This window comes from Octopus sinensis, linkage group LG5 (assembly GCF_006345805.1).
Source record: "Octopus sinensis linkage group LG5, ASM634580v1, whole genome shotgun sequence".
Lineage (NCBI taxonomy): Eukaryota > Metazoa > Mollusca > Cephalopoda > Octopoda > Octopodidae > Octopus > Octopus sinensis.
This window is the reverse complement of record NC_043001.1, coordinates 43,743,131-43,767,463: the sequence shown is the minus strand read 5'-3', so window position 1 is coordinate 43,767,463 and position 24,333 is coordinate 43,743,131. Positions and strand designations below refer to the sequence as shown.

General features: G+C 33.7%; 1 protein-coding gene and 1 long non-coding RNA gene across 4 annotated transcripts in view; one reads left to right on the top strand and one right to left on the bottom strand.

Annotated features, from left to right (window-relative positions):
• Positions 1 to 24,333, top strand: part of LOC115212089 (sortilin-related receptor) — a 120,914-nt gene that overhangs the window by 20,289 nt on the left and 76,292 nt on the right. The window lies entirely within an intron of this gene.
• On the bottom strand, positions 13,918 to 21,472 carry LOC118763650. The gene is made up of 3 exons (XR_004999418.1): positions 21,460 to 21,472; positions 16,953 to 16,955; positions 13,918 to 14,078 (listed from the first exon to the last, which is right to left on the bottom strand). It is a non-coding gene; the product is annotated as an uncharacterized LOC118763650 (long non-coding RNA).

Sequence of the window (24,333 nt, the reverse complement as noted above, 5' to 3'; positions counted from 1 at the left end):
CCTCTCAAAGGATCTTTGCCTTGCAGGTTACTTGGTGACAATGTCAGTACTTATGCTGTGTAAGAAGCATCCAGTAAAGTGGTTGGCATTTGGAAGAGCATCCAGCTGTAAATACCATGCCCAAACTGACCTCACCTGTGCTGGTGGCACATAAAAAGCACTCTGTCTACTCTGCAGAGTGGTTGGTGTTAGGAAGGGTATCTAACCATAAAAATCATGCCAAAACAGACACAGAAGTCTGGTACAGTCTTCTGACGATGATGTGGGGAGAAGAGATTATTTTTCAACTGCAACTAAATATTTTTTTCATGGCTCAGCATGCAAGATACATTTGATCTTGTGGATGTTGAGGTGCAAGGGTGGAGTGGAGGATAAAATAAATCTCTCATGTACTGCCAGATATGATGTAACCCAAATTAAAATAAGATCATTGGAGTAAAAGTAGATCATCGAATTAATAATATAGGCAAAATAGGTCACAGATGTTATAAGGTAAATGAAGTAGGTTGGTGGTGCTGTGAAATCTGTTAACAAATGCCTTCACGTTTTAAAATTCTCATGACAAAGGTAAAATTTCACCCACATTCATATTTGAAACTGTTCACAAAGTGTTGAAAAACCCATACAGAGGGCTGTGGTGGAAAATATAGTTTAAACCTTAAAATGAACCGACACACTCATGCATACACATATTTATATAAGTTGCATAGCTATGAATTTGTTAAATTAAAGAGTCATATTTCTTCTCAGCACAGATGCTTCTCCATAGATTCTTATGCACCTTCAAATAGATTCTCTGGTATTGCTTTATAAGGAGAAGCTAACATGTAATATTCTAAGACTTGAAATTTTGCAAGTTGTTCTACATTCATATATATATACTGTTACTACGAAGTAAAAAAAAAAAAAAAAAAAGATTTAATAAAAAAATATTTGGTTCTGAGATGACTTACCACTGGAAACACTCAGCCTTCTAGAAATAGCAGCCATAAGATATATGTGTGTGTGTGTGATGGACTCTCCTGTCAAAGACGACGTATGAACATTACACACACACACACACACACACACAAAGATTGCTTGGTCACTGGTAGAATGCCTTTGATTATAGGGGTCTATTTAATTAGGGCTGACCTGGGCTTAATGAAAATAGAACCTTGAATTGACTTTTTAGCTTTTACTTGAATGCTTGAAATTGGTTTACTATTAACATTTTTGATGGCATCAATAAATTTTGTGTCTTTTTTCAAGCTATTTTCATCTTATGGATTGATTCCTTTGAGATATAATGAGGATGTTAAACTGTTGTAACACCCAAATGAATATACGCTCTAGTTCAGCTAGCTTTTTATACTTATTATATGACTCATTACACTTTGCTCATTATCTTCATAAGGAGAAAACCTAATGACATCAATAAAATGCTCATATAGAAACTTGTTTTTTAAAGTTTGTTCTTTTTTTTATAGATCTGACTAAATTTGGTCAGATAGTCTGGCATTCCCGAATCATACAAGTAACAAGACACATCCCAGTTTCTGATTAGTGTTGTTGGTTGTATGCTAAATCCAACCAATGGTAACTCATAATACTGCTAGGTGTCCTGGTACCAATGGAGTTCAGATGGCTCCTAGTGGCTCTGGGCAGTGTCCAAGCCTCATAACTACAGAGTAGGGCAGGGAGAACCAGAGACCTTAAGGCCCAAACCATTGTAATTCTGCAGAAATATTGGCAGTGCCAAATACCCTTTGTCGAATATGTCTACAACTGCACTAGCTCACCAGCTTGTCCAAATCTTTTTAGGACTTCAGACTCACAGATAATACCACTATGGATTTCACTGCCAAGATAAGTGAGGCTGTCAACAACTTTGGCATTCTCATCCACAATGGAGACAAACAAGGTAGAGTCCTTCAAGAAGCCAACAAAGGACTGGATCTTTGTCTTGACCCAAGAGACTCTAAAGCCAAGGGATTCCAGTTCCTCACTCAGTGAAAAGAGAACTCAGACTGTCAGGCCATGTTGCTGAATTTCATGAGTTAGACCCTGCTTACCATGTTCTCTTCACTAAGGATCCGGCTGGGTTGATGGCTCATGTTAGTTGACCACATGCCATATGGTCTTGGCAGATGAGGACATATCTTGCAGAGATGGGGACTGACTGAGATTCTACTCAACAGGTCACCCAGGAGAACCCAAGAATATACTGAGATGATGAATGCAGCAATGTACTGCAACAGTACATGCCCCCCCCCCTCACCTGACTGAATTTCTATTCAATGTTATTTTCATCTATCTTTTTTTCCACCATCATTATAGAGCTGATATTAAAAAATGTTAGTAAAATAATTTTTAAAAATTCTATATTACTACAGAATAAAATAAATCCATACTCAAATTCATTGAGCTTTTCATTTATTTTAAACTAATCACATCCAGCCCAAATATACTATGTGTTTGATGTTCTGGCCAGCAGATTACATCAAAATTTCAAAGATATGAGATTATGTGTGATTAATTAAAAACAATGTGAACGAAAAAGCATTACATTTGACAGAATAATCTGACTGCTAAAGAGTTAAACTACTTCCTAGTAAATGGCTTCTAGTATAAAAAGCAAACAAACTGTTGCTTACTTCTGATTGGGTCATCAAAAGATTCCAGAAGCTCTGCATACAGGAGAAATCTGCATATCTGAACAGTGGGTGCTGTAAAAGTTCCTGCTTTTGCTTATTCTTTTTAGCAAGATGTATGATTTACTTGCACCACACTCTCATTTTTTCACTATTCTAGTGCCAGCTAAATCTAACATTGTTTCAATAGCAATGATTGAGTACGAATGAATTTGCATTGCCAGTTGTCAAAATTCCACAAATCTCAACTAGATTTTTAGTTCTGATTATAAATTCAACATTTCTGATGTCTCAATCAAATGCATACATTTTTTTTTTATCTGTCAATTGTAAGGTTTAATGACATTTCATTTATAGCTAGGTTGCTCTAGAGTTGGTTCAATGAAACGAGTAAGACAACTTTAGATGTATATTTGTAAGCAAATGAGTTTAAAGACATACGCACAGAAGGGTCTATTTATTCTTTTTATTTTGATAGTGAAAAGTTTCCCTTATTTTAATAGTAGCTATTTTCTTCAAATCACATTCAATATTTACACGTGCAACTTTAAATACTTTATCTATTTTATTATTTTAATCAAATACTGATGTAGCCTTGGTTTTTAAAACTTGTTTAATTTTTTATAATATTTCGTTATTATTTAGCCACTGGTTAGTCTGGTTCCAGCAGACCAATGATTAAAAGCATTTCAGTGATGACTATCCATTTTTCAGTCTTAGCATATCTAAGAATACATTATCTAATGTGTCTTTTTTTATAAGACAGTAAGGCATGATTTGAGAGAGAGAGATTTGGTTACTATTTTTAGCAGGTCATAGAACAGAGTAAAATTACTTTTTTGGGGTACCAAATCTGTAGCTTTAAAGTTTCAAAATTTCCATTTGTTTCTCAAGAGAACAATATTAATAAGCATGTAGGTTACAACTGCCATTTACCTTATCACCTTTAAAACCGATTAGCTTCATGCCAACCAAGAGATGATAATAGGAAATCATACCAGTTTATGGCTTGTTCCGTGTTTATTCCAAGCAACAGCATTTCTGAGATAGATTTAGAATGTGATTTTAAAGTCAATAATGGATGGTTTATGGCCAATTAAATATTAATACATTATTTCTTTTACTCTCTTGAAAGCTGACAATCCTTTGTTAATACTGTCAATCTATGTTGAAGGCCACATTAAATATTCTGCAATTACATCTAATTTGACTGATGAAGATAATACCAGTCTAGCCTTTTTGCTTTATTGATCCAAATGGCTAGCTGGCTTCCTAGAGTTAATAATACATGATAAATCTATAATTCACCAAATAAGCTTTAGAGTAGAAGCATTAACTGAGTAGATGGTGTCAGTCTTTCAGATCATCATTGCACCAGCTGCTTGGACAAGACACTTAACTCTTCTTCAGTTAAATGTATTACAGTTTTGTGAGCGAATCAAATTATATATATATATATATATATATATATATATATATATATATATATAATAAACCTGGCCCTAGCAGATGTGCCTTTGTTAATCATAAGCAGTAATTTTCGATATCTAAATAACCTACTCACTGGTGTGTATTGAAATTCTCTAAAATGTTATCCTAAGACCTTGCTTTACTTCTCTTCCATGTCTCCCAACTTTTTTCTTTCTCAGATAGTATTTTACTGTTCATTTTATCAGCATATGAGAATTTGTCGAATTAATCTTTTTTTATTAAATTATACTTCTACCAACTTTATACACATTATCATCATCATCATTTAACGTCCATTTTCCATGTTGGCATAGATTAGATGGTTTGACAGAAGCTGACCAGCTGACGGGCTGTTCAGGTTCCATGTCTGTTTTGGCATGGTTTCTACAGCTGGATGCCTTTCCTAACATCAACTACTTTACAGACTGTACTGGATGCTTTTATGCAGCACTGGCATGGGTGCTTTTTACGTGGCACCAGCATTTATGAGCCTGCAAGATGCTCAGCTGCAGCGGGTTGCAAGGGACAAGCCTGTATTCAAAGGCAACCACACTTTTACTTAGCTTGGCATGTCTTTTCAATCACAGCAAACTGCCAGGAATCTCAGTCTCCTGTCATCCTCTCTGTGAGTCCCAACATTTATAGATCCTTTCTTACCACTTTGCCCCACTCAGAACAAATTCAAACAATCATAAACAATTGCAGTGAGCACAGGCATGGCTATGTGGTAAGAAGTTTGCTTCCCAACCATATGATTTAAATCCTCCTGGGTTGTATCTTGGGTGTCTTTTGCGATAGCTTCAGATCAGCCAAAGCATTGTGAATGAGTTAGGTTGATAGAAACTGAAATAAGTCTGTCACATACACATGATGACAACTCAATTGACTCAAATACTGGATAACTTTGATTGCAATGTGTAACTTATCACTACCTCATCATCATCATTATCTGCATTAAAACATTTCTTTACAACACAGGTAGTCAGCAGCATGGTTATTTTAAAAAGAGGTATTAATTCTATAATGACTGACCCATGACAACATATATTTTTAAGACTATCAAACTTTAAAATACAAACCTTTCTTAGTGATATGTCCTTCTCCATATTCATTAATAATTTGTAAAACCGTAGCCTGCAATTTAATAGATCTTTTAATACACTGATTTCTCACCTTTTTTTCTTTTAGTTTGACAAACACTTTCAATTTAGTATAACTTCTACTGATTTTACGTAAAAATTATGGCCTCATTCATTATTGTTAATTTAGATAAGATGAAATAAACAATCAAATATTGTTAATCTTTTGCCACCATCATTAAAAAATGAATTCATAACTGCAATTATAGAGCCAATAAGGTAACATCTAGGAGGTTGTTTACCCTCTAGAAATAACAGTCAGATATCTCTCATATTCCACTGTACCAACATAAAAAAAGGACACATTTAGTAATGTAGTCCTAATACTCTAAAAATATGGAATGGTCACCACTAAAACGCCTTTGATCATAAGGTCTCTTTGATCAAGGTTGGACAACAACAACAAATCTCCAGTATACCACAAATGAGGTCACAATTATATTGTTGATCTCAGCTTCACAGCCATTCTCTATAAGAGAATGAAAAAGAGATTATGCTCTTGTTGAACAAAACAGTCATTACTGCTTTCCTATTATTGACACTAATTTAAAAATCAGTTTCAGATTAAGATAAATTTTTCTCAGGGCCATTTGGACACAGTCCTTATTTCTATGACTTGAATACTTGTATTGATTTCTTAACACTTGGAACGTCTTTGTTATGATCGTCCTTGGTTACCTTATCTTCTAGCTACACAGATACAATAGGAAGTCTATTATCCATTAATCAATAGCATCCCCAATCGAATTCATAAAAGCTTTGCTGCTTTTAATACTAATGAGTTATCAGCTAAGCTTGCTATTGAGAGAGAGAGAGAGAAAATGTGTTTAAAATAAAGTGTGAAAGAGAATAAATGTATATCCTGGTGTTTTTATGAGAAACTGTTAGTCTACAATGCTAGTGTTTTCAAAGTTATTATTTATTCGTGATGCAATCTATTTTTGCTCTTCATTATATTGTCACCTTGTAAAAGGAATAAAGAATAACAATAACAAAACAAACAGTAGCTTTCACATGAAAACATAGAAAATCTATTAACTGATTAGTAATAAAATTCTAATATTCTTGAAGAAAAAATTTTATTTTCTTTACTCCTGTCATCTGTTTGTTTTCATTTATTCTTACATTTATCTTATTATATAGATATATGTCAAGAGAAGACACTAAAATGATTATTTGAACATAAGTACAAAACATCGTTTGAAATAGATCTAATTCTTTTATGGCTGTATTAAAATTTAATAGTTAAAAAAAAAAATGGTTCGATTAATTTTGAATCAAAATACCAAACATTTAAATTTTTTTGTTGCATTCAAGCTGGGCCATGTAAAAAGCACCTATGCTGATACCATGTAAAAAGCATCTATGCCAGTGCCACATAAAGAGCATTAAACACACTCTGTGAAGTGGTTGGTGTTAGGAAGGGCTGTAGAAACCAAGCCAAATCAGACTGGAACCAGATCCAACTCTCCAGCTTGCCAGCTCTGATCAAGCCATCCAACCCATGCCACAATGGAAAACAGATGTTAAATGATGATGATGATGATGATGATGAAACTAGTGCTGGGTAAATGTAATTTACCCCAAAAGGTTCTTATGACTGAAAGTTTTAATTTAAATATAAACACTTTAGAACAGGTGGTTTTGTGAGCAAGATGTCAGAAACAATTTCAGGCAAGTTGCTATTAAAAGAGTTAAGAAAAGAATTTGCATATTTAAGCCTTACTCTCAGGTTTAAAACCATGATTCAGTATTAAAATTAATGATTAAAAAAAAGCATCAGAGGAACGATGCATGCCCTGTGTACAGATGAATTTTTTCGCAAATGATAGTGTGACTTACAATGCATTGTTTACACATGCTTTTTAATCGAACTAAATTAATTAAAAATTTTTGTTTTAAGTCTCACCATTATAGGTATTTATACTCCAGTAAAATTAAAAATTCAACTCGTAAATAACCAAAATACTCGAATCTATCAGTGTACACACACATACAAATCTATGTATGTATGTACACATGTGTCTATGCACATAGGTACACCATGATCTATACTGACATAGACGAGGATCAATTCATATGAAAAGAAAATGAACAAAATATGACCACTTATAGAGAAATTTGAAAGTTCACTTTTTAAAATTTTCTTTAAATATCACCATTATAGGTATTTGTACTTTAGTCATCATCATCATCATCATCATCGTTTAACATCCGTTGTCCATGCTGGCATGGGTTGGATGGTTTGACTGAGCTGGCATGCTGGAAGGCTGCACCAGGATCCAGTCTGATTTGGCATGGTTTTCTATGGTTAGATGCTCTTCCTAATGCCAACCACTCCTAGAGTGTAATGGGTTCTGTTATGTGCCACCAGCATGTGTGCCATTTGTGTGGCACCGGTATCTGCTATGACTGATTTTGCTCAGCTTGATGGGCCTTCTTCTCAAGCATGACATAATGCCAAAGGTCATGGTCATTGCCTCTGTGAGGCACAAGAAATCAAGTTGTAAAATATCCCCATTATAGGTATTTATACTCCAGTGAAATAAAGAAATCAAGTCATAAATAAATGAAACCTTCAAATCCATCACTATGCACGCACAGAGTCGCATATCTATGTATGTACGTATGTTTGTACACACACGTGTCTACATGCATAGGCACACCATGATTGTTTCAAGTTTGATTTTTTTTTAAAAGATAATCAAACCAAATGTTCATCATTTGAAGCCACTCACCCAATGAGTATTTCTGCCAAATGTAAAAATCCATTCAGCCATTTTCCAGTAATTTTGCAAACACAAAAACAATTACAATACCCTGCTTTTGCTTATGCACACAGTGTAATAATTTGTTTATCTACCATTTAGTCCAATGTGTTATACAGTCATTCTATTTCATTTATAATATACCTATTGAACATTGTCACTCAGTAAAGACATGTTTGTTGTCACTCTTGCTTCTCTATTAAGCAACTCTGTACTTAGGCTAATTATCATTTTAATTATTTTCATTCTACTGGACTACAATATTGTTTTTCATTTCCTTTCCTTTTGTGACAAGAATTAGTTTATATCACTGTAAAGATTTTGTCACCCTATTTTTTTGCTGTTTCAGAACTTATTAATGGTGAAACAATAATGCAGATTTAGTTCTTTATTTTCTTAAAAATTACATGAAGTGCAGTAGTTAAATCAGATCTGTCTGATATGGATGGGTTTCCAAATGGGTTGAGACACCACAAAGTGTCCTTCATTGGCTCTCCTGGATGGCTTGGCTTGTTTCTAAGCCAAAAGATCAATTTTTGCTGGAGAATAAAACAACAGATTAAATAGCATTGTAGAAGTTGTAGCATATTAAATTAACAGTTGTTCAATTCCAGAACTGAAAATCAAAGCTAATCCTAGCATGATCTAAAATTATTAATTAATTCATTTAATCTAGCAATCTAATAATGTTTTGGCTTTTCTCCAACTTGCTTTATAAATAAAATAGCCAGTAACATTAGATGATATTCTTGCAGTAACTGATAAGGAAGACCTTTGAGTGTTGTGAACTGAATCCACTTTGAGTAATAATTTGGATTACAAATTATGAGTAAATTAAATATCCTTAAGTTGGATATTTGATTTTGATTCTTTGACTATTAACCTCATCTTTAGACATTAATTTTTTTTTAATATTTACATCCATACTAAGTTTCGATCAGTTTCATCTCTGATTGTTATCAAGTATTTCAGTGTGTACATGATATCAAACTAGAAATCTTAATTTCTATACTTAGGTTAATAACACACTCTTATTCATGTGACCATTTATACCAGTAGTTCTTGTCTTTGGACCCCTTTGATTCCTATTTTACCCCAGTGGATCCCTAATATACATTCTATGTTTTAAAAAGTACCATTATATTTTTATGATTTAAATATTATTAGGAATTGTATAAAAGAAAATTATTAAAATTATTTGTGTTATTATAGAAGTATAACCAATTTATTGCAGATAAATTTTAACAACAAAATCTTATATGGACCCTACAAGGGCCATATGGACCCTGGTTGAGAAGCACTGATTTATACTAGTAGATATGAGCACTTTTATTTTTAATTTAGAAATAAATGTTCTGGTTTTAATCCAGTCTAATACAATATACACATTCTGGAATAAGATGCCTATTGATAACCAGTGTTCAAACCAAGCAAAACATGGCATAGATGTAAATATATAAAGAATTTTATCTTTAAAGATAAGGTTAAAAAATATGAAATAATTATTTATTGTAATAATCCTTTCTACTATAGGCATAATGCTTGAAAGTTTTGGTGAGGGGCTAGTTTATTACATTGACACCAGTGCTTGGTTGGTACTTAATTTATGGACCCTGAAAGGATGAAAGGCAAAGTTAACCTTGACACCATTTGAACTCAGGACATAAAGTCAACTGAAATGCTGCTGAGCATTTTCTTCAGCAAGTTAACAATTCTTCCAGCCTGCTACCTTAATAATAATAATAATAATAATAATAATAATAATAATAATAATAATAATAATAATAATAATAATAATAATAATTTCTATTAAAGGCACAAGACCTGAAATTTGGTGGGAGGGGACTAGTCGATTACATCAACCCCAGTGTTTCACTAGTACTTAATTTATCGACTCCGAAAGAATGAAAGGGAAAGTGGACCTCGGTAGAATCTGAACTCAGAACGTAACGACATGTGAAATATTGCTAATGATTCTGCCAGCTCACCACCTTAATAATACAAACTCATTGCTTAAATAACCACTTAGATAATCAGCTGATATGTAAATATTAATGACTTGTAGGCTTATGGTATTTTGTTATGCAACCATAATATACTACAAAGTATGTTAAATGTCTTCTTTTTTTTATAAGTCAATACCATGTACTACTGTGTTAGCAGTGCACTTGAATCATTTGTTAAGGTCATCTCTACAGATTTTCTATAGAAATTATAGTCAGCACTGGTTTTGTTACATTTCGTATCCAAGGTGTCAGATGTAAACAAACAATGAGATCAAAGATGAAAAAATGTGTAATGGGCGTATATGCCATATTTCAGAAGATTTTTGCTCCTTCATCAGTATCCATCTAACTTATTAATCATCCACAAACTCGTTGCATAAATAGCCACTACATATAGCGGTGTAACGTTATTGGATATACCAATTTACATATTAAACACATTCTTGGAAGCTGGTACATAAACATTAAGTGATTGTTTGTTGGACACTTGCAGCAAGGCAGTGGTTGGACAACCTGATGAATGCAGAAACAGTAACTGGCTGGTAGAGGTTATGTTTCGGGGTGAGAAATGATTGAGGGTGTTTGTGGTTTCTGTATATTAGTCTGGAATACAAGGAGGTGAAACAAAAGTTGGTGTAAAGAGTTGAAAATAGTAAAGCATTTGGCTTTTGTAACTTCAGAATGGGGATGTGGGATGAGTGTGAGAGCAATGAGGAGCTGTGAGTGTTGAAGCTTCTGTGAATGATGACTTTGTAGAGGGGAGAAGTGAGATATTTATTTGTTCTTAGTGTAGGATGAGATATGATCAGAGTTGCTTGTGGTTTGAGGATTTCGGAGAGCAATAGGAGGAGGGAGACTTTTAGTCAGAGAAACTGAAAGGTTTTATTGCTGACTTTTTGGTGAGAGTCAGAGAGGGTGGAGTCTATATGTGCACCAACACCACCATATCAAGTGAAATATACTTATTATAGTAGTTATTATACCATAGCCTATGTTTTCATATCTAGTTCATGTATCTATAGAACATATTCACTCACACTTTCTGTTAGCAGTATGTGTGAGTGGTGGTGGTGGTGGTGGCGGTGGCGGCGGTGGTGGTGACAGACAAAGATACAAGAACAAAACAATGGAGCAACTGAAAGTTATTTTTGTGTTGAATAGATCTGTAAATTTGCAGACAGCAGTGGCTAAATATCAAGACAGTCATTACTGGTAGCTAATTTTAGATCATATATCCTTGTAACTACTGAATAGCATCAAATATTGGTTTAATGACCAATTTTCTTTCTTTCCTTCATTCTCTCTTTCTGGTTTTATCTCTTCCCCCTCTCTGTTTCTGAAGCATTCAAGCATCTATGTGTGAATAAGTGTATATACACATTTGTGTGTGTGTGTGTGTGTATACACAGACATATTTATATATAACTAGCTGCAAGATAATTGTTGGTAAGGAGATTCAATAGGAACAGCATGAACAACATGATGAGAAGAGTGAGTGGTAGGGAAGAGGCCTAGGAGATAGATGAATACTGGAAGTGAGAGTGTGATATGAAGGGTTGAGAATGCTCTGGGAGAGAGAGACAGTGATGGGAGAAATGGATGTCAATAATAAGTGATAGGGGAGGAAGGAGAGATGGCTAGCAATAAAGAAGGGTTGATGATAAAGGGGGTAGAACTGAATATAGATAGATCCAATGCCATATTATCTGTTTTTACACAAGTGGTATGATGGGAGAGAGATGGCGATATTTGGGAGGCACATTGATAGAAGCAGCCATGAGTGAAGAATGAGAGTTTAATGAATTAAAGATGTGAATGATGCATGGAGACTTAATGCAAACATACTGGTTGAGAAAGACCTAAATGCAAATCCTATACATCCCAATCTCCATTATCATTTTTACATTTGTTTATCTAGAGTTTGTCACAAGTCATGGTCGTTTGTTTTCTCTTCCAGGAATTTCATCCTTTTGAGATCAGTCTTCCCATTTGATGCCATCACTTCTTTGGCCTCTTTCTCCCACAGGTTCCATCCTTCTGGAGCACTCAGTACTTCTTAACAAAACTAGCATCTTCTATACCACTTTCTTCATGGAAATATCAATTTCTATCCATGATTTAAAAAAAAGAATGATTGACATTTATCTCACTATGTTTCTAAATTCTTATGCAAACAACATACAGTTCTTGGTGGTGAGAACAAAACTTCTAAAATGGATGCTTTAGTATAATGGTTAGAACATCTGTTATGTTTACAAGAGATGTGAGTTCATGTCCCACAGGAAGCTTTCAACGTTTTTCCATCCAAGGGCTTTTTAACCCAATATTCTACATGCTATCATTTATAGCTGTATCTACCATTAAGAATAATTTACTTCATACATTACATAGTATGTATACATGAAAACATTTGAAGAGAAAACATTAAGAACTTAATAAAATATGCTAACGTCATAGTATGGTACACATTAAGGAATAAATATGATAGTATCATCATAGTATGTGGCACACCACAAAAGATGGTAATTGGTATGTGATGGGAGGTGGTGCAAAAGAGTTACTTGGTGAAAGAGGGCCACTATCCTCTACAATGTAGATCACCATCATCACCATGTGCTTCAAAGGTGAAGAACTTATCCAAAGTTGTTTACCATTTATGGCATATCATCTCTTTGTACAGCTTAATGTGAGACTAACTTTTATGTTTTATATCTACCATAGAACAACGTTCCGACTTTATTGAAATATAAACTATTTACAAAACTGTATTACAGTAGTAAAAATTATATCTAAACCCTTATAATATACTCTATCAAGGAAACAAATATAACTTTAAAATCTATATTATCATAGATAAGTAAAAGAAATTGAACAGGACAGAAACAATGAACAGAGACATTAATGAAAGAATGAATATATATTCTTTTCTACTCTAGGCACAAGGCCCAAAATTTTTGGGGAGGGATCCAGTTGATTACATTGACCCCAGTAAGCAACTGGTACTTAATTTAGTAAGCCCGAAAGGATGAAAGGCAAAGTTGACCTCGGTGGAATTTGAACTCAGAACGTTTCTGCCAGCTTGCTGCTTTAGAAAGAATATATATTGAACACAACTGAACAACTTCCTTTGTCAGCTGCCTATTGCATGTCAATGTAATTTCACCAGCTTAAGGCAAAACCACTACTTTTGATAGTGTTACACAGCCTTAGAAAATGTTGTCCAATGCTGTTTCGGAATATGCAAATAGAATGCTTATACCCAGTCTAAAAATCACAAATGTATAAAACTTTTATAAATCAACATACAGAATAAAGCTAAAACATATAAATAAATAATAATCTAATATAATAAATGCAAAAACTAATTTCTGGGTGTCAGTGTGTCACACTTTGACTCCAGCTCTCACTATTCAATGACACTTCTTCGTGTTGGGGTAAGAGTAATTGAGATGGTGAGAGCGGCGGAGAAGGCAGAGAGAGGGGGGAGGGAGAGAAAGAGAGACAAAAAATCTAGGGAGAGTTGATGATGTTTTATTAAAAGTGGTAATGTTGATGATGGCAATGGGAGTAATAATAAGAGAGAGAAAGTAGGTATGTGAGAGAAAGAGGGAGATGATGTATGACTTTCATGGACAGAAATTCCTGTGGTCAGCATACTGAACCAACTACTGAACACTATCATTTTTGCTTTATTTTTTTGCTTCTTTAATACATATATATATATATATATATATATATATATATATAATACACTTTAATTGAAATACAGTTTCCCCAAAATTAAACATATCTAATATAATAAATGTGAACGTCAGATTAAATTAAAAACATTCCAGGCCGAATCTGGTCCTGTAATCCTGCAATTTTGGATTCCTATGTTTTCATTACTGCGATTGTTTTCGGCGATTTTTTTACATGATTTTTAGTGATGAATATGATCATAATTGGGATATGACTCTAGAGGAAGCAATTGCAACAAATTCTCCAAAACAAGTCAGAGATCTCTTTTCAGATCTTCCCATTCGGGGTTAGTTGCTTAAAAGCTACATACTAGCTTAAAAGCTACCCAATTGGGTGACATTTAAGCTAGTTAATAATATATCAACTTATATAAATTAGATGCTGATAGATAAAACATAAGAAACATACTACAATAAGCAATAAATCATAAGTACTAATATACAAGATGAAGATTGAAACTTGCAAATAATTAAATATTAGTAAACTAACTTATATAAACTTATTTAAATACTAATAAATAAAACATAGGAAACATAATTCTAAGAATTTTGACATTGATATATTAAAATAAAAGAAGAGGCTACATGATCACTGTCTGGTTACAGATTACATTACCAGAGAGCTAATTTTCATCTGTACAACCTTTGTAAGCTCTTGCATATGAAAGAAAGACTATTCTTCAAACTGGATCTTGTGGAGGGGCATAAAGCACCAAAGCAGAAGAGATCATCATTTGAAATGAGGAAAGAGAGACTAACAATCCAGTGGGCAATATTTCATGTTTTTTTTCAAATTCACAATTAGGATCATTATCAGCAAAAATCTGCAGACCTTCCCCTATCAATATCATAACCATATTCTTTACAATTAACAAAAAAGTTGCAGGTGAAACTTCCATGACCTCTTCTTACCCTAGTTCTAATAATATCAGCTTCTCATTAGACAAACATTCTTTATGGTACTCTTGTAACTCAGTGTTATCAGTTTGGTTGTATATGATTAAACAATATATGAACAAGCTATTGTAAATACCTGGTTATTTTTCTTTTTTACAAACTGTTCGTCTACTCATGTTTATCAAAGTTTTTATTTAGAATTTAAACTCGCATGATAAAAGACCTAAATTATGTCTTTTTCCCTCAGTTTTGTTTTCTCTTTAGCATAGCAACTTTAGCCCAAGTAGTCTTCCCTCCCTTCAACAACTCACCTTTAAAACTAACTTCAATGTGTTCTTTTTTACTAATTTTCAGAAATTCAAATGCATTAATTATGTGTGTCTAAAAAGAATCTAGCTGTTGCCTATCTTCTTACGAAGACTTACTGATAAAAATAAGTTTTGACTTTTATGAATGCATATCAAGGTTATTCAATGCAGCATTAAATTTTAACATTCATAGCTTTTGAAGGTAAATAAATGAATAAGTCAATCAGTTTCTTGACCTGCTTGAATTAATGTTCATGTAGTATCAGTGCTGTAAGCTATACAAAGTGTTATTTATTAGCTGCTTTTTATCTGCATGCTCACGATAGCAATAGCAAATAGTATAACCAGTTGTCAAGAAATCTGAAAGTTGCTAGGTTAGTTGAAAAATATATAATATTAAATAGTACCACACTTTTCTAAGCATGCAGGCTTTTGATATATAATAAGGCAATAAAAAGCTTGAGAGCAGCTTGACTCAGCACACTTGTTATTTGATCTCATATTTACGTACATGTCTAAATATTTTGGAGTGATTATTTGACTAGAGTGAAAGAGTGAAGTTTTTGAATACCAAAGGTTTTGTACTAGATTCAAATATTGCATAGGTAGGGTTTGAGTGTTGATTTAGAGTTATATGTATGTTGTCTGGCTAGGAGGCCTCTTATATAGTAGACAAGATGAGTAGGAGTTTAATTCAGTATTCATTCATTAGATTTAATAGTTCAGTGACATCTTTCTGTATCATCTATCTGTCTGGTTATGAATTTCATACAGAGTTTAGTCATTGATTTGAATTCTATAAATAGTATTTATCTAACATTGCCAGTTATATAAACATTATCTATAAAATGGTCTTCATTGCTGTCTCATGTAGTTAGTTCTAGTTTGTTTATTTCTTCAATCTGTCTACAGATTCATTAGGTCATCACTCTGTTAACCACCAAGCTAGCTAATGACATAACTTGCTACAACTCTTAATACAGAAGTGTTTATGATGAAGCCATTTGGATTTTAATCTGGTAGCAACAATAGTGGTGACACTAATTGGTGGAGGTGGCAAACAAAAAACTACCAAAGACAAAATTTGCTACTTGAAAAATAAGACTAAATGAACTGCAAGTGGGGGTTTTTTTTTGTTGTTTTTTTTCCCCCCATATACTTGGATTATTATGTTGCTAACTTCAGAATACATAATCTGAGTTGATGTGACTAAAATTCAAACTGTTCTAAAACTTTGTTTTGAACTGTACCTACCACCTGCTTTTAATGTACAAATGTTTAGAAAATAAATATAATAAAAAGCTTTGTCCTGTCAAAACCCTGTCATAATAACTAGAATATATTTTTGTTAACTTCAACCATTAGAATTGTAATTTCCTTTTGATTTATGTTGTCTACTTCCCCCCTAATTTTGCCATATCTTATATATATATATATATATATATATATATATATATATATATATAGTAGTTAGTCTGTTATAATAATATTGGGTCATCCCATAAATAATGCAGTTTTTTCAATTACATGAAATAAAAGTTGGAGGGGGTGGAATAAACTACCTGCGTCACTTTGCTATAAAAGCAGGTAGTAATTTTACCTTGTCCTTACTCTTAGTGCAAGTTTTGAAGAATGCAGTTCAATTTTAGCAGTTATTTTTTCAAAGCTATAATAGAAGTGACAAAGGAACATATTTAGCATATTTTGCTTTTTATGAGTTCAATAAAGGCAACAACAGAAAGTGCGAGGAATATTAATGCAGTAAATGGGGATCGGACAATAAACAGTAGTTCCAAAAACCACAACCTAGAAGACAAGCCTCATCCTGGAAGATCTGTAGAGCTCAACAAGGATGTCCTGCAAACCCTGGTGGAACAAAATCCCATTGTAACTGTTGAGGAACTAGCAGAGAAGCTTTTGGTCATTCAATCATTCATAGACACCTGTGTGCCATCAGAAAAGTCAGCAAATTGGGTCGATGGGTTCCTCACAAACTTTCTGAGTCTAATGGGGCTCAGGGAGTAAATGTGTGATCTTCTTTGCTGTCATGCTTGATGAATGAACTTTTTTTGGACTGAATAGTGACTGGTGATGAGAAATGGGTTCACTATAAAAATGCCAAACTCCAAAGACAGTGGGTAGGGAAAGGAGAAACACTAGCACCCCAGGCTAAAGAAGGTCTTTACCCATGTTAGGTGTTGTTATCTGTTTGGTGGGATATGAAAGGTTTAGTCTACCTTGAACTTTTAAACTCAAACCAAACAATAACAAAGGAGATCTACTGCGAGCAGCTTTAGTCAGTGCTAGAAGAAAACGATCATCTTTGGTTTCAAGACAAAAGGTGTTCTTCCATCAAGATAATGCTCGGCCACATACAGCGAGGATGACATTCCGAAGCCTAGAGCAGTTTGAGTGGGAAATAATGCGCCACCCACCGTATTCACTGGATATTGCTTCATCTAATTATCATTTATTCCGTAGTCTTCAAAATCATTTGAACAGAAAAAATATAAATTCTGTAGACAAGGTCAGAACAGTACTGGAGGAGTATTTTTCATCACAGACAAAGTGAATTTTGGAAGAGGGGACATACAAGTCTACCATACAGATGGAAGAGCATTGTAGTAAAGAACTTTGTTTATCTTAATTTTGAAAAATAAAAGAAGTATAAAAAAACCCACATTATTTATGGGATAGCCCAATAGTTGCCTAAGAAAAAATAATGGAGTAGCTGAAACAGTATAGTCAAATAATTTCCTTTCAAATTTTGTATCCTTCCATTTAATAGTCATGCCCCTTGCCCAAGAAAAAAAAACACACACACACACATATATATATATATAAAATATGTGCACATATATATATATATATATATATATGTATATATATAAATACAGTATTTTTACACAAAATTTGATGTTTACTAAGGGAAATATCAGTAACTATTTGTTTATAACACTAGTTACAAAAACTAAAAGTTTCTTCCTCTTACCCTTTTATATTTATTTACATTGCTAATATTTATTTTAGCTTGTTGAATTTCAGACCAAGTGAGCCTGTTTTCTGATTGGGTAGTATTCAGAAGAGTGATACTGTCTATAACCCTTACCAGACCCTCTCAGACTGGTTAAATCAATGCAGTTGTGTTTATCTTGAATTTCTGTAGATCGAAATTTGAAGTGAAAATGGGAGGTGGAAGTGAGTTCTAGGGAAGCACAAATCCATGAAGGAAGGATCTTGTTACAGATTTGTCTGTTATAAATATGTTTACCAATGTTTATAAGGTTTATTATCATTTGTACTGTACTGTAGGTATGGTTTCTTTTTTTAATAATGTCAGTATGTTTGTGCAGATAAATAAGACAAGGTTGTTTGGCACAGACAACCTCAATCAATCAGGTCTATAATTAAAAGTATTCTAGCTGTGACCCTTCTCTTTTTTATCTGACATATTTTATCCAGGATCATACCATCCAACGTGTTCTTTCCTTTTATAAGGTGGTAGTGTGTGACTTGAAGGATATTTGGCTGCTATTTGTGATCAGATTGCTAATGTCAGAAATAAAAGCATGAAGTCTTCTTGTTGAGCATCAGTAATTGAAGTTTCTGCATTTGGTAACTGTATTACAAGTGAGCTGTATCTGGAATACAGCTAACTGAGCTACTTGGGTAAAGTGTAATGAATGGGGGTAATTCTACACAGTTGGTTCAAATCCTCTTGGCAAGCTACCAGTAAATTTGGCTGAAGTTTGAGAAGCAAAAGAGCTTGCAGACTGTGTGATGAATGAAAACATTTTGTTCTTTGAATGGTCATCTTTCTGGTGGTGATGATAGTGTTGTAATTGTTCAACCCTCTGATCATGTAAACCTAAACATAAAAACATTCCAGCCATGGTCATCTAGTCTTTTTTGATAGTTTATCCAGAACTACATGATCTAATATCCAATTGTCCAGTGTCTTTCTTATTTCAAGAAGGCAGGTGTAATTTAAGTGAGGTTTGGTTGCTGTTTCCTGCAGATCAAATGACTATGTAGAGGTTTTCTATTGGCTCAAACCAAGGAAAGTTGTATGTAATGATATGACCAAAACATTTGAAATAAATATCCTTTATGTAGGGTGACTGACTAAGTTTGTACAATGCCTAACCCAAATATCATAGTCTTTTTTGAAATTCTTCTCTGTTTCTATGTCACACTGATATTTTAAGCTCGGACAGTTCATGTGTGTTCACTCTGGATTAAATCACAAAATATGAAAAAGCAAATGAAATGTATACTTTAGTGGGCTCTATGTTTTTCAACTTCTCACTTCCATATGAACTTAGAGACTTATAAGTTTACCTTTTCCTATTTGACTTAAAATTTTAATTCTTAACAAAGGCACAAAACCTTACATTTATGGGTGGTATGGTCAAACATCAGCATCAGTATTTCACTGGTACTTATTGACTACTAAAGTTTAAGAGACAAAGTCTATTTCAATGCAATTCAAACTCAAACCATGAAGAGGTGTCTGTAAATGCCACAAAGTATTTTGTCTCCCACTCTGCCTGTTCTGTCAGACCATCACTTGAATAAAACATTAAAAGTAGATTTTTTTTGTTTTGTTTATATTTTAATCTTTTTGTAATGTGTATTGATAAACTTTCTTAGGAGGATATTAATTTAAATTTGGTTTTAAAATAAAAATTAGTCATAGCTCCATTGTTCAATTCTTTTGTATACTGGAAGAGGGATCAGATATAATGTGGATGAGGACAGCTGCATAAAGGAGTGTCGATCATTAAATGCGGATAGAACTTGTGGAAAAGGGAGAGCCAAGAAGACATGGGATAAAGTAGTAAAGACCAACCTCAGGCTGTTGAGCCTCACAGAGATGATCAGCAACTTGCTGTGCTCAAGAGGACTTGTCCATCTCAGCAAAAATTAGATCCTAATAGCATATTATTAATGTCTCTGCCCCACATGCTATCTATACTTGTCAAGCCTTCCTCACAACACATCTTCATAACACCCATTCCTCCTTTACGATACTATTTCCTCAGCTCCAGTAAATATATGTGAGCAGAACTGTACATATTTTGTACTCTTTCTGAGCTACTAGTTATCCTTCTACTTGGAACTGCTTCCCTTGTCACCCATCTTGCACTTCCAGCATCATCCCTTACCACTTTATTTCCTCTGAATGCTCCTTTCCCCTGAACACCCTTTCAAATCTGCTACTGACCACTCCATCATTTTTTCTCATTGCATCCATCCTTACATGCTTCTAACTTCCATTTCTGTCACTGTGCATCTTCACATCATCTCCTACATTTCACATTTCTCTTTATTTCTCATTTGTCCATAGTTTTATTGTACTGCTACTCTCCACCTCCCACTTTTTTTGTATTGCCATCCAACACCTCCTCTTTGACCCACTCCTATTTTCTTTTATCTTCCCCCTTAACTGAGATTCATCACTGACTATGCCTCCACCCTTGTTTACCATTCACTGCATTTCTTTCTGTCCTCATTTCTACTATCTGTCACTCTCTTGCCACACTTTTAAAATTACCTACCTACCTATCCTTGACTCTTTATCCCTACCCTCTCTTAACTCTGTCATGCCTTATGTATTCTCGTTAAAGCACGAATAGCTTAAATGTCATTTCAAGGTGATAAAATAGTAAAATTAGACTACTGAGTAAAATTAGACTACTGATCATGTTGCAACTTTGTAGTCAAGTGTGTTTATGACTCATTGTTAATAGTGTCCTCCATTGCTGTTATTCATTTTTGTATTTAATTGAGAAAAAAAACGATTTAGCAATGAAATGAGCATGTGATGAACCCAACACTTTGTCTTGTGAACAAGCAAGGCCTAAACTCTTAGCAGTTGAAATTATTAATGTTTATTCTTTGGACAAAGGGTTTACACTTACACTAACAATGGGAGTGATTCAATCAACTTAGTGAAAATGATGAGGAAAGTAGCGATATGGGTGAGAGAAAGGCCTATTATTGTTATTCTCCTGAATCAAAAAAATTCACGAGAATAACGATAATAGGCCTTTCCCTCAACTACAATATTTGTTCACCCAAATCAGTACTTACCTCATCAATTTCACCAATTTGATTGTCTGAGTTCCTCTCCTGAGCTGTATATGCAACTTTATTTTTTTGCTCCCAGGTGGAGGGTAATGTTAGACACAGAGACCCAGGTCTAAGAGTGTTAATCTACCCTCTTGTATCTTGTGGGTACACCCTAACTCTTAATTTCCATCATCCTTTCTCCCTTTCCTGCTGGGGTACAAATGTATCATCTGTACAGCAAGACACCCATTTCTATCATACTCTATCATACATAACGAAAGAAGGGAAATGACTTCAACTATAAATTAGAACCAAATCATAGACATTACTTGTGAAAAGCTCTTCAAATTTATCATATTCACTAATATTCTATTTGATTAACATAGTGACAAATCTGCCTTTGCAGGTCAGTCAAACCCAAACATAAATGACAAAATGAACATTGGATAATACATGCACATACTATATATATCATCAAACTTATTTCTAAAGGATAGAATATGAAAAACCTAAAACAAAGAATTGCAAGTAGGTCAGCTTAGCTTCATTGCAGAATATTTTTTTAGTCCCCATCTCACCCCATGCCCTATTTGAGCAAACCTGTGACCAAAGGAATTTCTGCTGTAAACATCACGTCTTTTTTCTTCTTTCTCACTTTTTTTAAAATGTTCCCTTGATACGTAATCTAGTGTGTGTGTGTTACTGTATTATTTCTATCCATTAATTTCCTGTCCTACTTGTATTTTGTTGTCCTTCTCATTTTGTCCTTGTTTATCCGTCACTTCAGTGACATTCCCTATATCACTGGTGCAACCAGACAAGCAGTATCATGGAATTGAAAATCTTCAGACTCTAAATGTGAGTCTGGATTTCTTTAGTCAATCAAAGGTATTTCCATGCTTCCTTGTCTTCCATTCTTTTTTTGTGGTTTCCATGTTCACTTTTGAAATATTCTTTTTACGACTGGCTCAAGGGGGATTTGGCTGCATTTGCAGATTTAGACATGATAATGAGACAAGTCTTTCAAACAGGTGGAAGAATGTTCAAATCAAATATTATATTACAGCATGGAAAAAAGAATGTTAAATGATGATGATCATCATCATCACAATTAAGGATGAGGTACTCCATTGGTTATGATGACAAATGTTCCAGTTCATCCAATCAACAGAACAGTTTGCTCATGAAATTAACATGCACATGGCTGAGCACACCACACACACACACATACCTTTAACATAGTTCTGAGAGAGATTCAACATGAAACACAATGTGACACGGTTGGCCCTTTGAATTACAGTTACAACTCATTTTTACCAGCTGAGTGAACTGGAGCAACATGAAATGAAGTGTTTTACTTAAGAATCAAAAGCACAATCATAAAATCATGAATCCAACATGCTAATCACTAAGTCATGCACCTCCATAAAGGATGAGATAGAGGAAAGTGGTCAGCAGTGTCTTGTAATAAGAAATGGAGAATCCATGGAAAGCGGACGCTAAATGATTATGTTTAAAACTGATCCATGTAGACTCACGGTTATTGTTTTAAATTAGTAATTCTCAAAGCGGATGGAACTGCCCCCTTGGAGTGGTCAAGAATTTTATGTATACTGGGGATAAACAAGCTGGGTGGAGTAATAGATGCTTCTGTACTGTTGTTTTTAGATTTTTCCTCATTGAAATATTATCTTAAAAAAAAAAAGCAATATCATGATTAACTGCTTGTTAGCCATAATCACAATAACAACAATATCAATAACAATGATAACAATAACAACACCAACAAAAATAATAGACTTCAAGTATATACCACCTAGACTTGAAAATTATAATCAATAAACAAGAGTATAATTAAAAAAAAAAAAGCATTAAAATTATATGAGTATTTCAGTATATGCAATCAAGGCAGCCACTGCACTTGTAGTGTTAGGTAATATCCTTACTTGTGTATATATTTGTACATGTGGTGTATTTAATTTTGCTAAATTACAACAAAGGCTATTGACAAATATTAGGTGAAAGGAAAGGGGTGATAGTTAAAAAAAAAGGTTGAGAAGTTCTGTATTAAATTGTTTGTTATATTACTTGTAAAAAAAAGTTTTTTTTTCTAAAGTATGCTTCAAGCAGGAATTAACTACTGTTGGAAAAGAGAAGCAAAATAAGGTGGCGATGTGGAATGTATACTTGACATATTTAGGTTGTGATGAAATATTGTTTTGTAGAACTATAAAACTACATGTAATAATGACCAAGTAGAGTTTATATCCATGTTTTAATCCAATGTAAAAATGGCATCATAAATCTTTTCTTATGTCTGACACTTCTTCGAATGATTTGGTTATTTTATTTCAGTTCATGGGCATTTGCTAATGAAAACTGCTACATAGAAATAATATATGGAAGCTGTTGTATGGTTACAATGGAGATTTGCTATTGTAAATCATAAAAGAGTATTGCTATTGGCTATTTGTATGCCATGTGTTAGATGTCTATTTATTTAGAATTTGTTCTTGCTCTTGAAGATCCCATTTTAATTTTCTAATATGATATCACGTAGGACTACATTTTCCAGTGTGTTCTTCCTTAGGGAATTGTTTTTAAGGTGATTTCAGTGCTGTTTTTAGCAGATTAAACAATTGTGAAGTGGCTTCTTTTCATCCTCAATGATTTTTTTTTTTTGGGATCTAGTGAAGATAAGTTTGGTTGCTTTGAATATGAGCATAGAAGTCGGCTTTATTACACAACAATTAGATATCTAATTCTTGTGTAATAAAGATTACTAATAATGGTGTTGGGATATATGTGGCATTAGTGACAGACAACACATTGTAATGTCAAGGGAAATAAAATTACAGAGACAGTGATGAGATCATATGCAATAGTGTACTGGTGAAAGTGATGCCACTTAATAAATCAAAGTCATAAATCTTATAACTCACTTCAATCATTAGAATAAGGAAATAGCAACTATACTCTTCAAGTATGTTTAACATCAGTCTTTCTGGCAAGAAAACTCACACTAAAGTAACTAATGTAGTATATGTACTATCTGCCCACATCTAGAAGCTTAGAAAAACTAAAGAATAATGCATGGGATTGGCAAAATCAGTAGAGTATCAGCCAAAAGTCCTTGCAGCACCTTATGACTGGTTATATTTTGATTTTAGATCAAGTTGAGGATAACTGAGGATAGTAGTTGGATGAGATGGAAGTGGGTGTGGGGAAATACCAGCAAAATATTGGGTTGATTTAATTTGTTTATCTGTGTAAGCAATCAACACAAATGCTTGGTTG